The sequence below is a fragment of the Lolium rigidum genome, chromosome 2, assembly GCF_022539505.1.
Source record: "Lolium rigidum isolate FL_2022 chromosome 2, APGP_CSIRO_Lrig_0.1, whole genome shotgun sequence".
Lineage (NCBI taxonomy): Eukaryota > Viridiplantae > Streptophyta > Magnoliopsida > Poales > Poaceae > Lolium > Lolium rigidum.
The window spans coordinates 269,040,993-269,052,647 of NC_061509.1; the positions used below are offsets into that span (position 1 = coordinate 269,040,993).

Consider the following 11,655-nt stretch of genomic DNA (forward strand, 5'->3'; position numbering starts at 1 on the left):
GCGACATTGGGTCCGTGCTGCTGGTCTCCGCGTTCAGTATTTCTTGGATATCTCTCTCCTGCTCCTGGATTCCCGTAGTTGAGTGCCTGGATGGTCCACGACCTCTTCCTGATAATGCTTGCTTGTGTGAATTTTTGGATATATCTGTTCATGATGTAGCAGAGGCTTTGTAATTTTTTTTGGCTCCAGTCATGAATTTGTTCATGTATCTCAATCTAGGAGCGCAAATCTCTGCTCAACTTAGGAATAGTCAGATCTGTAAATAATGTGGAGCATCATGTTCCATATGTATCTTTTTTGTTTTCTTCCTCTTATTCACTCTTCAATCCATTTTCTAGTATTTCTGTTGTTGTTCTGCTGAGTTAAACACTATTATCTGAAGTTGGTGTTTGTGTGCAGTTCTCTGTGTGAAGAAACAACCATGGTAATTGCTGCAGGTTCTATGTTGGTCGGGAGAAATGATTCAGCCGAATTAAGGTACTGGACTGTCATTCGGGAGAACTGATTCGGAACAAGTGTTTTAGGCGTAACATTTCAGTCACCATATTCCATGCTGTAAACCAAACGTTACGGCAGGAGCAGGAATTGTCAACATGTACATTGTCCGTTCAACAGATAGGCCACTGGAAATAACTAAGCAATTCTACCTAAAATACAGTAATTTTAGCATATCAAAATTGGAGATGAGAACAGCACTTGGTATGGACGTATGGTCTGCATATGGTCGTTTGAATCTTGTTTGCTATTGAGGTTGCTACACTTCGTATGGTGCTTTGAATCTTGTTTGAGGAGCAATGGTAGGCGTTTCCATCTGTAGCATGAGCTATGCAGATTAAATTACAAACCATATGCATATGCCAATACCAACGCTGCACAATCTGTAATTTTGAAGAATTTCGTCTGTTCTACAATGCATGTTGCAATTACACTGTCCTTGATACAGCTAGCAAACCAGCTAGCATCTAACGTCTTTAAAAGGTGTTGTACTATTGTAATTTTGAACAGAATTTCATCTGTACTACAATGCAAGTTGCAATTACAAATGTAGAAATCATGTGTATTATCAAACGTATATTATTTTGTACTACAGTTCAAGTTGCATTTCACCTCAGATTCTACAGGTTAGAATACAACTACCATTCCGGCCAGCAAACTAACAGCTGTAGACGCCCACTCATATTTCCGTTAGCTCATTCCACTGATAGACATAGGAATCTTCAACCCTTGATTTTTTTGCACACTATATCCAATGGCCAATGGTGGGTGCACAGCTAGCCACCATGGTAGCAAATCCGCGTCGTATATATATAGGTAAAATAATTGGGGCACCTAGGTGCCCAGGCTCCCAGATCGCCAACCGTTGGATTGATCAACGCAAGATGATAGAAATCCGGGTATATTTTATGATGAAACCCGTTAGTGCACCAGCGAACCCGTTTATGAACCTCCAACCGACAAGTTAAGATCTTTCCATTTTTAATTTGCATGCTAGGTCCAACGAAAATTCCATGAGCTTTCCTTTTTTTCATTTGCACGCATGTGCACCATGATTGGAAAAATCAATCAGCCGTGACTTACCAAAGAAAATGCATATGCCTATTTATTTAAGGTATATTCAATCGGCCGTGATTTACGTTCCCATAATTGCATTTCTTCAAATTCATTGGCTTATTTATAGATGCCAACTAGGGCAGAAATACATGCCAAACGCTGCATCGTTTGGCTAGCCATAGACGAGTGCTTTCATCCCCAATCCGGTGGGTTGCACTATTCTGAAACCGATGCTCAAAATAATATTCTGAGCACCACATATCTTATAAGGGGGCCGATCCGGTGGAAACTGGCCCGAAAACAAACTGGGAAATAACACCAATTAGTCTTCTTCCCGACCACCCCCATCAGCCACGATCTCTCTGCGCCTATCCACCCCGCGCCGCCGGCCACCTCCACCCCGCGCCGCCGGCCAAACCCCTGCGCGCTACCAGAGACCTCCCCCACGCGCCGCTGGCCACCTCCACCCCGCGCCGCCGGCCAACTCCCCCACGCTGCCGGAGACCTCCCCCACGCGGCGCTCGCCGGAGCCCCGATTCCCTCCCCCGCTACCATCCAGGGCGCCGACGCCGCTCGGGACCCCTGCTCCCTACTCCCGCCCCGCCATCCAGCGCGTCGCCGCCGGTCCAGCCCCCGGTTCCCTCCTTCCCCGCCGCCGGAAAGGGCGTAGTCGCCCGGCTCGTGGGCCAACGTGGAACCCCTGAGCTCCGCCGCTGCTCTCGGGAGGATCTGCAGTAGACAATTCTCTCAGCCGGACATCACCGTCTCACTTCTTCACCAACTGTCGTCGCTGGACATGAAGTACAAGATGGGGAGGGTGGGCAGTACACTGCCTCGTGCGGTGAAAATTCATGCCCGTTCATGGCGCGTGGTATTTTTCTTTATAGCTGATATTCCCCAGAAGCCCAGCGACGCCGCTCCCAGTTTCTATTGCTCTGTTTCTAGCTCTTGGCGTTGAGCCAAAATCATGTGGAGGCAGTGTACTTGTTCATCAAACATATTCAGAAAAAATTGCGTCAGTGATTGGCGATGGTGGGGCTTGTCGCGTTTTGGCAGGCTGATCTTCGGCGCCGCATGCAGTGAGCAGAAGCCATCAAATCGAATTCAACTGCTTGTACGATGCTGAAAGCTCCACACTATTTCTCTCCCTGCTGATACTTATCTATGTTTGACTGCTTGTTCTTTAGGATAGTATGTAGCCAGTAGCCCCACACACACCCCATTCATTTAGTTTAGCTTTTTGAGTTCATATTCTTCCATCGAAGTTTGGGGAAAGTTCTAATTAAGTTATGCAAATTGTATTTGCTATGTGGGTAAGAGGTAACGATGGTTAAGAAAAAACCATTGATTTACGTCAGTGTGAATCAATCAAATTGTAGCAATTCTATCTACAACAACTTGGCTTATCTGTTTATCACTCAATCTGATTATACATATGTGACTTGCAGGTTGCAGCACACTTGGTTAAATTCTATCTACAATAACTTGGATCTGAATTTCTTACAATATGTTTCTTGCGCTAGGCAGTACAGGCAGCTTCAGAAGAAAAGTTCAGTCGCACGGTGGCACAAAGTGCAAGAGCGTGTCTGATGGACCGTGCCGAGGTTCCGCAAAGATTACTACGGACGGGTTGTCATCTTGTCTAGTTTCTCTCGCTGATTGTTGTGGTGTCGGGCGATGCTGCTGCAGCTACATTGTCTCTTAATTGTGTATGCTTCTGCTGGTCTGTCTCCCTAGTCCCTGGAAATTGTTTTCTTGTGGCAAAATAACCCCCGTAGTATTCTTTGATGCAGGCTTTTACAAACTCCAAATAAATTACATTTTTTTATTTGAAATATAATTCTGTGCACTCTAACTGTTCATACACCACCGTCCCCTACCCCACCGCCGCCGGCCACCTCCGCCTCCACCGTCGCTGGCCACCTGCACCGTCGCCCTAGACGGCCCCTGGACTCCCGTCGACCATCCCCACCCCTGCCTCCGCCTGGACGGCCCCCGTGTGACCGCTTGGAGGCCCCCCCTGCGTTGCCGCCTCGAGGGCCCCCGCGCCACCGCATCGAGGGCACCCGCGCTGCCGTCTAGATGGCTGTCGCGCCGCCGCCACCGCTTCGACGACTGTCGCGCCGCCACCGCTTCGACGGCTGTCGCGCCGCCGCCCAGAGGGTCCCCGTGCCGCCGCCGCCTCGACGGCCTAGCGCTTCGCCCGACCTTCTTCTCCGTGGCCGGCGGCCTCCCTTCTTCCACGCGGCGGTGGGATCTTCTTCCTGGTGGCCAGAGACCCTCGCGCCTTCAATCCCTGCGTCCAGCTGCTTCTAATCTTTGTTTTCATCAACAACAACATTTTCTAATCTTTGGTTTCAGCAACAGCTCAAGTCGTTGTATCCTAAAAGTACAAGATGGCTGAGAAGTAATTCTTCGGAAGATGGATGCTCAGCGCATGAGGCTAAAACGTGTTGCCGCATGGCGCTACAGTGTATTTTTAGTAGTAGTAGCAGTACAAAATATTCACTCCTGTAAGTACAAACGATTGGTACTGGGCATCGCCGTGGGCAACAATGTCTGCACATTAGAAATTCGCAACTTCGAACGCCAAGCAGTGCTAATGCTACAATTAATGATTAATTTTTTTGTCAAGAACTTAACATTGTTTGTCGGAATAAAATAGTAGGAATCACAGTTACATCTGTGTTGGCAGTATGAGCACGTTATTGGGGCAGTACACGTGTGTTGGTTGTGGGTCTAAACATCATATTTATTCTGTACGTTGGGCGTATTTAATTGGATTTATTCTCTGAAAAAATAATCTGTTAGAAAGTACATACAAGTTGTGCTACAAAGTACACACCAATATTTATGGAATGTACAAGCTCTCTTTGAAGCGCGGGCGAAATAAAAATCACATTGAGGCTGTCGAGAAGTGCATTGGTTAATTCTTGGAAATACATCAGGTAGTACACTAGATCTGCGAAGTACAACCTTCTTATTTCCGGCAGCGCACTTAAGGAAATTTGCTTCAAACTGATTCCTAGACTAATAAAAACAAATAAAAATAATTTTATTTTGTAAGTTTAGTAAAAATTGTTAAAATTTTGTCCGTCCAGCAGTACAAACATGTAGCATTGGCAGTACAACCTCCTCTAGTTTTCATTGTATCACGTTAAAAATCCATAGTATAAACTATAAGGATGTAAAAAAAAAATTAGTCTCGGCAGTACAACCTTTTAGTCTGCGAAGTACAACCTTCTTAGTTCCGGCAGTGCACTACGGGGAATTCCTTCAAATTGACTCCCAGAATAATAAAAACAAATAAAAATAAATTTACTTTTTAATTCACGGGAAGTAGAACAAGAGAGTCACATAAGTACAAGCAGTGACTATGTGAACTACAAAAAGTCATTATGGAAGTTCAAACCACGTGAAAATAATTAAATCATCTAGAGGGAAGAACACATATGTGATACCGAGAAGTACAATTGTTCCATTCTCCGGAAGTGCAAAGTCCATATGAAGTGCTAAGGAAAAAATTATCCGGAAGGAAGACACAAATAATAAAAATTTATTTTTTAATAAAAAAAATTCTGTCATCCGTGCAGAAGTAAAAGTAGTGATTCCAAGAAGTACACACATAAGCTGCAGGAAGTACAAGCGGTCATTATAGGAACTTAAAAAATATTCAAAGAAAATACCCCCACATAAGTTCACATAGGAACGTTGTGAAGTTCAAATATTAAGATTCGAGAAGTGCAGAATATATTAAATAGAGTGTAGGGACAATTTAAATTTATCATTCCGAAACACACATGTTTAATTATTATAAAACACACAAGTATCGAAACATTTCTGGAAGTACAACCACGAAGGCCGAGAAGTACAAGGACATGTCTCGAGAAGTTCAGATGCGCGTGGTTGTGCTGCACATTTTGTGTGATGAAAATTATAGCTCTGTTTTACTGAACACTTTCATGAAACCGCACAAAGAAGTACAACCGCATTTCCCGATAAGTACAAGTTCACGTCGAGGGAAGTTCAGTGCTCTGTTTTTACGGGACGGAAATTTATTGTCCAAATCTCATCGATTTGATCACCAACCACTTCAATCATTGTAACCAAAAGCTTTATATGGTAGATTATATGTAATTTCATTACCTACAACATTTTACAACAAATAAATGGATCTAATCCATCAAATTCAAATCGTTATCCCACAAAATATACCGGAAACATGATTTCAAAACTTCTAAAATTAGTTTTAAACCGTTCGGATTTGGCAAAAATGGTAGATACAAAAAAGATGCGCCATTTTAACACCTTTCCAACCGTATATCATTTTCATTGTTTAAATATACTGCATGGAAATCACGGGGAAATCATTCGGTACCCGTCACATAAAATAGGCGGACAGTAATTCGAGTTTTTCTCTTAAACTATAAGGAATTAGAGAAAACAATTGGAATATGAAAGTTGCGCCTAGTCCATAGCTTTCCAACGCCATATCATTTGCATCATTCCGACATACGGTTGAAACAAATCATCCAAATTACTGTCCGCTCGTTTTTTGAGTACGTCCGAATTCGGTATTTTCAAAATTGTTCAAAAACTCTGAGGATTTCGAAAAAACATAAAACATGAAAAAGTTGCGCAATTTCATTATCTTTCCAACGGTATATCATTTGCACAGTTTCGATAAGCGATTCGAAAATCGAACTAAAAATTCGTTTTCTGGCCATATAGAAGCGTTTTCGTATTTTCAAAATTAAATTTAAACCGTGCAAAATCTGCGAAAAGTGTGAACATAAAAAAGTTGCGGTTTTTTATTATCTATCTAACGGTATATCATTTGCATAGTTCCGACAAATTATTGAGAAACTCGAGGTATAATCAGTACCTCTGAAGAAAACGGGAAGTTCAGTTAAGTTTGACAGAAAGTCGAACCCTGTTATGCGGGAAGTACAACCTTGTGTACAGGAAAGTACAAGTCGGTGCTCAGAATATTATTTTGCAACTGGTTGCAGAATAGTGCTGGTATATATATATATATATATATATATATATATATATATATATATATATATCGACGCGGATTTTCTACCTAGGGTGATAGCTACGCACGGGGCTAGGACCGTTGGATCCTGATGTTGATTAACGGCAAACTTCACGGTACTCCAATCCTATACACGAGAAAACACCGGGGCGAAGTGGGCCTGTCCTTGCAGCAGTAAGCCTACATGAAAATTCGATGGACGGTGTCCCCACGCGGCTTGAATATTTTTTTCCTGCTGGGCAGGTCCATGTAGTAGAGCAGGAGTTCAGACACTGTTTGTGCATATACCATCATCATTCAACCGCATAATTAAACCATTCGTTGGTGTGATTTAGCTAGCTTAGCACCAGAGAAAAAAATTCTGCAAAAAAGGTGGATGTACATGGAATCTGGATAAAACATTACATTAATTAACACCACTTTTCCCTCATAAAGTTTACAATTTATTTGAATATAAACATGGGATCTACTGAGTACAAATCAGAAACACACCATGTACAAAGAGGGAGCTGGAACGGTCAAGCAAAATCCAGATTGAAAGAAAAGGAGCTGAAGCAAAATCCGGATCGAAAATAATCGAGATTGACCCAATTCCGTGGAACGGCCGTGCCCTTTTCTCGCGTCCGCCTCTGGCTAAATGAAGCCCAGACCACGAAACTTTAGATGGAAATCACAAATTATTGGACTGTTTCCAATCTGAAAATTGTGAACCCTGCAACAAAAAGAATTTGAAAAATTATAGCTTCATGTAACCGTTTTACCAATCTGAACAAAAATTGAAACGCACAATTCATGGAGTCTGTAACCTAAACACCATTAAAACCATGGAGAACCAAATCGTGGACATTCATGTTCCACCAGTACAAACTCATGTGGGAAGAAAAATGCAAGAGAAATAAGTGCACATGGAGTTGTGCTAGTGAAAAACATGTCCTGGTGCGTCCAAGAAAGCAGTCTGTTAATTATCTTGTAATACCCAGGAGCGACTCGTGATTTTGGTGTTTTACTAGCAACCAAGAAAATCAGAACCAATAAAGAATCAACTCCCCATGTTTTCTGTAAAAAAAACTTAACGAAAACGGTGTTCAGAAAAATGAGACGGTGCCCATTTGATATCATTTTGAGCCTACTCTAGATCACAAGTGGTGCTCAAATACATTATGTTACGGTTTCTGTAATGGTCATGGAAGAACATAGATCAACCGCCGGTAACAAGGGGCAAGTGCTGAAGAATCCCGATCTGCACCAAATCGTCAAAAGGAAATCAACTAATCCATCTGAGGTGGCAGCAAGCAAATCCAACGTCAAAACTATTTGTTGATTTGTATGCCATTCCACAATCTAACAAAGATCAGAGGAAAAAATCTAAATGCAGATCGCAAAAAAACTGCAAGAAAGAACGGGAAAAAAACTACAAGATTAATTTGAAGGAGATGCAACTTATTTCAGGCGATGCCGCGAGCTCCAGTGCCCCCGACTCCATTCCTGATGCTCCAACCATCTGCAGGCGAGGGTGTTGTTAAAGCAGAGTTGCAATGTTCAGAGAGGACAGCAAAGCTACGCGGGTCCGGCAACCCTCCCGTACCAGCATCGTGCGGGGTCAGGTGTTGCTACTACCATGGGATGATGCCGTCTACCGTCAGATCGGAGACGATGACGGCTACCGTCAGGGAGGCGAGCACGACGCAGATGGGGGTGGGCCGCGTCAGCCAAACGCAAGTCACAAATCAATGTCGGCAGAAAGTCTTGAAAAAAGGGAAACACATGAGACCAACAAACTGAACCCAAATCCCCGGTATTAACCAAATATTAATCAACACAGCCACATGGACGAACTCGTTTCTTCCTGCTAAAACAATCGGAAACCAGCAGAGATAGGACTTATCCAAGAGAGAGAAAAATCGGCTGGTTTCAAGGAAGAAAATGTCACGGGGAAAGGTCAAAGATCAAGAAAAAAGTAATGATGGATGGCTGGCATCCGGACGGCTCATGCATCTCGACGCTCGCCGAGAGACACCGCGCCGCAAGATCTCGTCGCAGGGTTCCACTCCAGCTCGCCAGAGCATCCTGGCGGTCGTGCGCAGCGGTAGTAGCTCGTCGCCTCACCGACTCAAACGCGGCGCTGGAGTAGCTCGCTGCCCCACCGAGTCAACCGCCGCCGAGCCATCCGTGCGGCCGTGCGCACCGACGAAAATGGGGGCGGGGGCGGTGTGCGCCGACCACCGGAGATGAGCACGCTGCGGATGGCTGCGGGCCGGTGTGCACATGCCCGCCTCTCCCCTCGCTCCGGCCCATGCCCCGCCTGGATTTCTTCCTGTGCGCAGTGAGGCAGGGGAGATCTCGCGTGGCCTGGCAGGGATGAAGGCGGGGGTCGGGGGAGGAGTTTGGAAGGAGCGCCAGCTACCGGGTCGACGCTGGCAGGGAAGAAAGTTGCCTCGCGCCGGTGGTGGAGGAGCAGGGGCATGTCGATGGCGTCACATCTGTGGTGGAGGAACCGAGCCCGGGGAGGAAGAAGGCGGGGTTGGAGTTTGGGAGACACAGTAGGGCGCCGCCGGCAGGGAAGGGGATAGGAAGTAGATCGGGCGACTGAGATCCCCGTCGGGCAAGAAGAAGGTTGAGCAGCAGTCAATCCGGGAAGGGATTTCTTTGGTGGGTGTTCAACACGATGGGGAAATAGTAGGGTGGGAGGTGGACCACGACATCTCTTTTTGATAAGGACGTTTGTGCGGGCGGGCTGGTTGGACGGACACAGTAAACGCCGTTAATTCAATCTACGGTGGAAGTTGCTCTATAGGATGATCTAATGGCCGAATTAGGTGCGTAGCTATACACCAGGGTAGCTCACTATTTCATATATATATATATATATATATATATATATATATATATATATATATATATATTGTCCTAACTATATTGTTGTGTACGCTATTATGCAGAATGAAGATTCTGGAAATGCGAATAAGGAACATCCATGATGTTGGGTTCATTGACCCACAAATCGTTAATGGATATGTGTTAGAAAAACACCCCGCCGACGTGGAGCAAGACCTGTGGCTTTTTCTTACAAAGCAGCAACTCAAAAGTCAAATTCTATTTCCTTACCATTTACGTGGAGCAAGACCTGTGTTTCTCTTTTGTTTACTCCATGCATAGTATGTCTAATCGATGAGTTATGCATGATTGTGCATGTATCGTGTCCGCAGGTTCCACTGGATTCTGCTAGTAATTGAATTTCACACCGCCAGAGTTCTCATCATGGACTCTCTGAATATGGATCCAAAGCTTTGGGTCAACATGAGAAAAATGCTGCAAAAGTAATTATTTTCATTCATTTGCGCTCTATATCGATCGGCCTCTTTCGTTCATTTCCTAATATCAAGTAACTAATAACTCCCTTGTTCATTTAATTTTCTTTGCCTCGTAGGGTTTGGACACGGTTCACAAATTGAACGGTCGGTGAATTCAAAAAAGAGCTAGACTTTAAAAGGTCAGTGACTGGGGATATTCAGCCACCGGGGACCAATCTATGTGGATATTATCTTTGTGAGTTCATCCGGAGACACACCTCTGAGCGGAAGCCGTCGGATAACAACGTCAAGAGGAATGCCTTCCGGAAGGCGCTTAGTCCAAAAGCTCGCTTCCGATCAATTCAAGAGGAACTAGCAGGATTTTTGATGAGAGAAGTCCTCCATCCTAAAGGAGAACACTATTATGAGGACGTAGAACTTCTGATGCCGTAAATTATGTATTGAAAATTGTTCGAAATTGTATATGGTCATCCGAGATTGAATATATATATATATTGTATATTCCTCTTGAATTCTTCTTGGTTATAATTTCAAACTTGTTTGAAATTGTATTGTCATATGCATGTATATAGTAGCGTAGCATATGTGTACTGAAACTTTTTCAAAATTAAAATAAAACACAAAATAAAATATAAAAGAAATAAAACAATACAAATTAAAAAGAAACCAGATTTAGGGGGGGCTAAACCCTAAACCTGCGGAGGCCTTTAGTCGCGGTTGGCCAGGAGAACCGCGACTAAAGGTCCTCCGCCCCGACGGACGGCTGAGGCCCACGTGGACGGGCCTTTAGTCGCGGTTCGTAAGCAACCGCGATTAAAGGGAGGGGGGCTTTAGTCGCGCATATTTAATACCGGTTGCGCAACCGGTATTAATGGCTGTTGCGAACCGCGACTATAGGCCCTTTTTCTACCAGTGAAGGGACGAGGGGCGGTGCGTTCGTCCGCTCGCTGCTGGCCCGCACACACAGCAAGCAGAGAAGTATCTCCTCAGGATGAAGATTCGGCGCAAATGAGTACCAGTGCTCCCGGTGAAATATTTGAAAATTTTATTTTTATGTTTTAAAAAGTTATAAAAATTATTTCATGGATACATACATATGTTATGAATGAATACTCGTGCAAAGTTTTAGTAAAAAATATGTTGTATTCTTAGCTATAGAAAAAAACAAATTTATTGCTGTGTATAGGGATAATTTTTGTCAAAAATTTGTTTATTTTATATAGTTAATAATACAACATATTTTCTCCCGAAATTTTTACAATAAAATTTCTATGTATGTGCAGATATAAGCTCAATTTTTTTGAATCTCAGAAATATTTTTTTAACCAAGAACACTGGTGCTCATGTGCCAAAGTCACTTTTCGAGTATCTCAGCATATCTTGTTCTCTAGTATTGACTCTTAAGTGTGAACCGTAGTAGGTAAAGTAAATCTTGAAATTTCTGGGTGGGCCACGGCCCACCTGACCCACCCTCTGGGTACGCCCATGGATCTAGGGCAGCGCTGTGAGGTCTAGCCGCGCATCACCGCGAACAGCTGGTCCTCCAGCGAAAGCCGAACGTCGGTGAGAGGTCCGGTCGACGCTGAGGAGAACCCAGTAAAAGTTCAGAGATGGTAAATCTAGAGGGGGTGAATATGTTTCTACAAATTTTACTTCTTTCTTTACAATATTAGGCTTACGGAATATAAATGTGAGGCTAATACAAACAAACTAGGTGAGAAAACATAGATGATAATGCAAGTAGCTCAAGCA

The 11,655-nt window shown here is 43.9% G+C and overlaps 1 long non-coding RNA gene across 1 annotated transcript; it reads right to left on the reverse strand.

The window, feature by feature from the left end:
* Positions 1-6,982: 6,982 nt before the first annotated feature.
* On the reverse strand, positions 6,983-8,570 carry LOC124688761. The gene is made up of 2 exons (XR_006998618.1): positions 8,178-8,570; positions 6,983-8,093 (listed from the first exon to the last, which is right to left on the reverse strand). It is a non-coding gene; the product is annotated as an uncharacterized LOC124688761 (long non-coding RNA).
* Between the last annotated feature and the right edge of the window lie 3,085 nt (positions 8,571-11,655).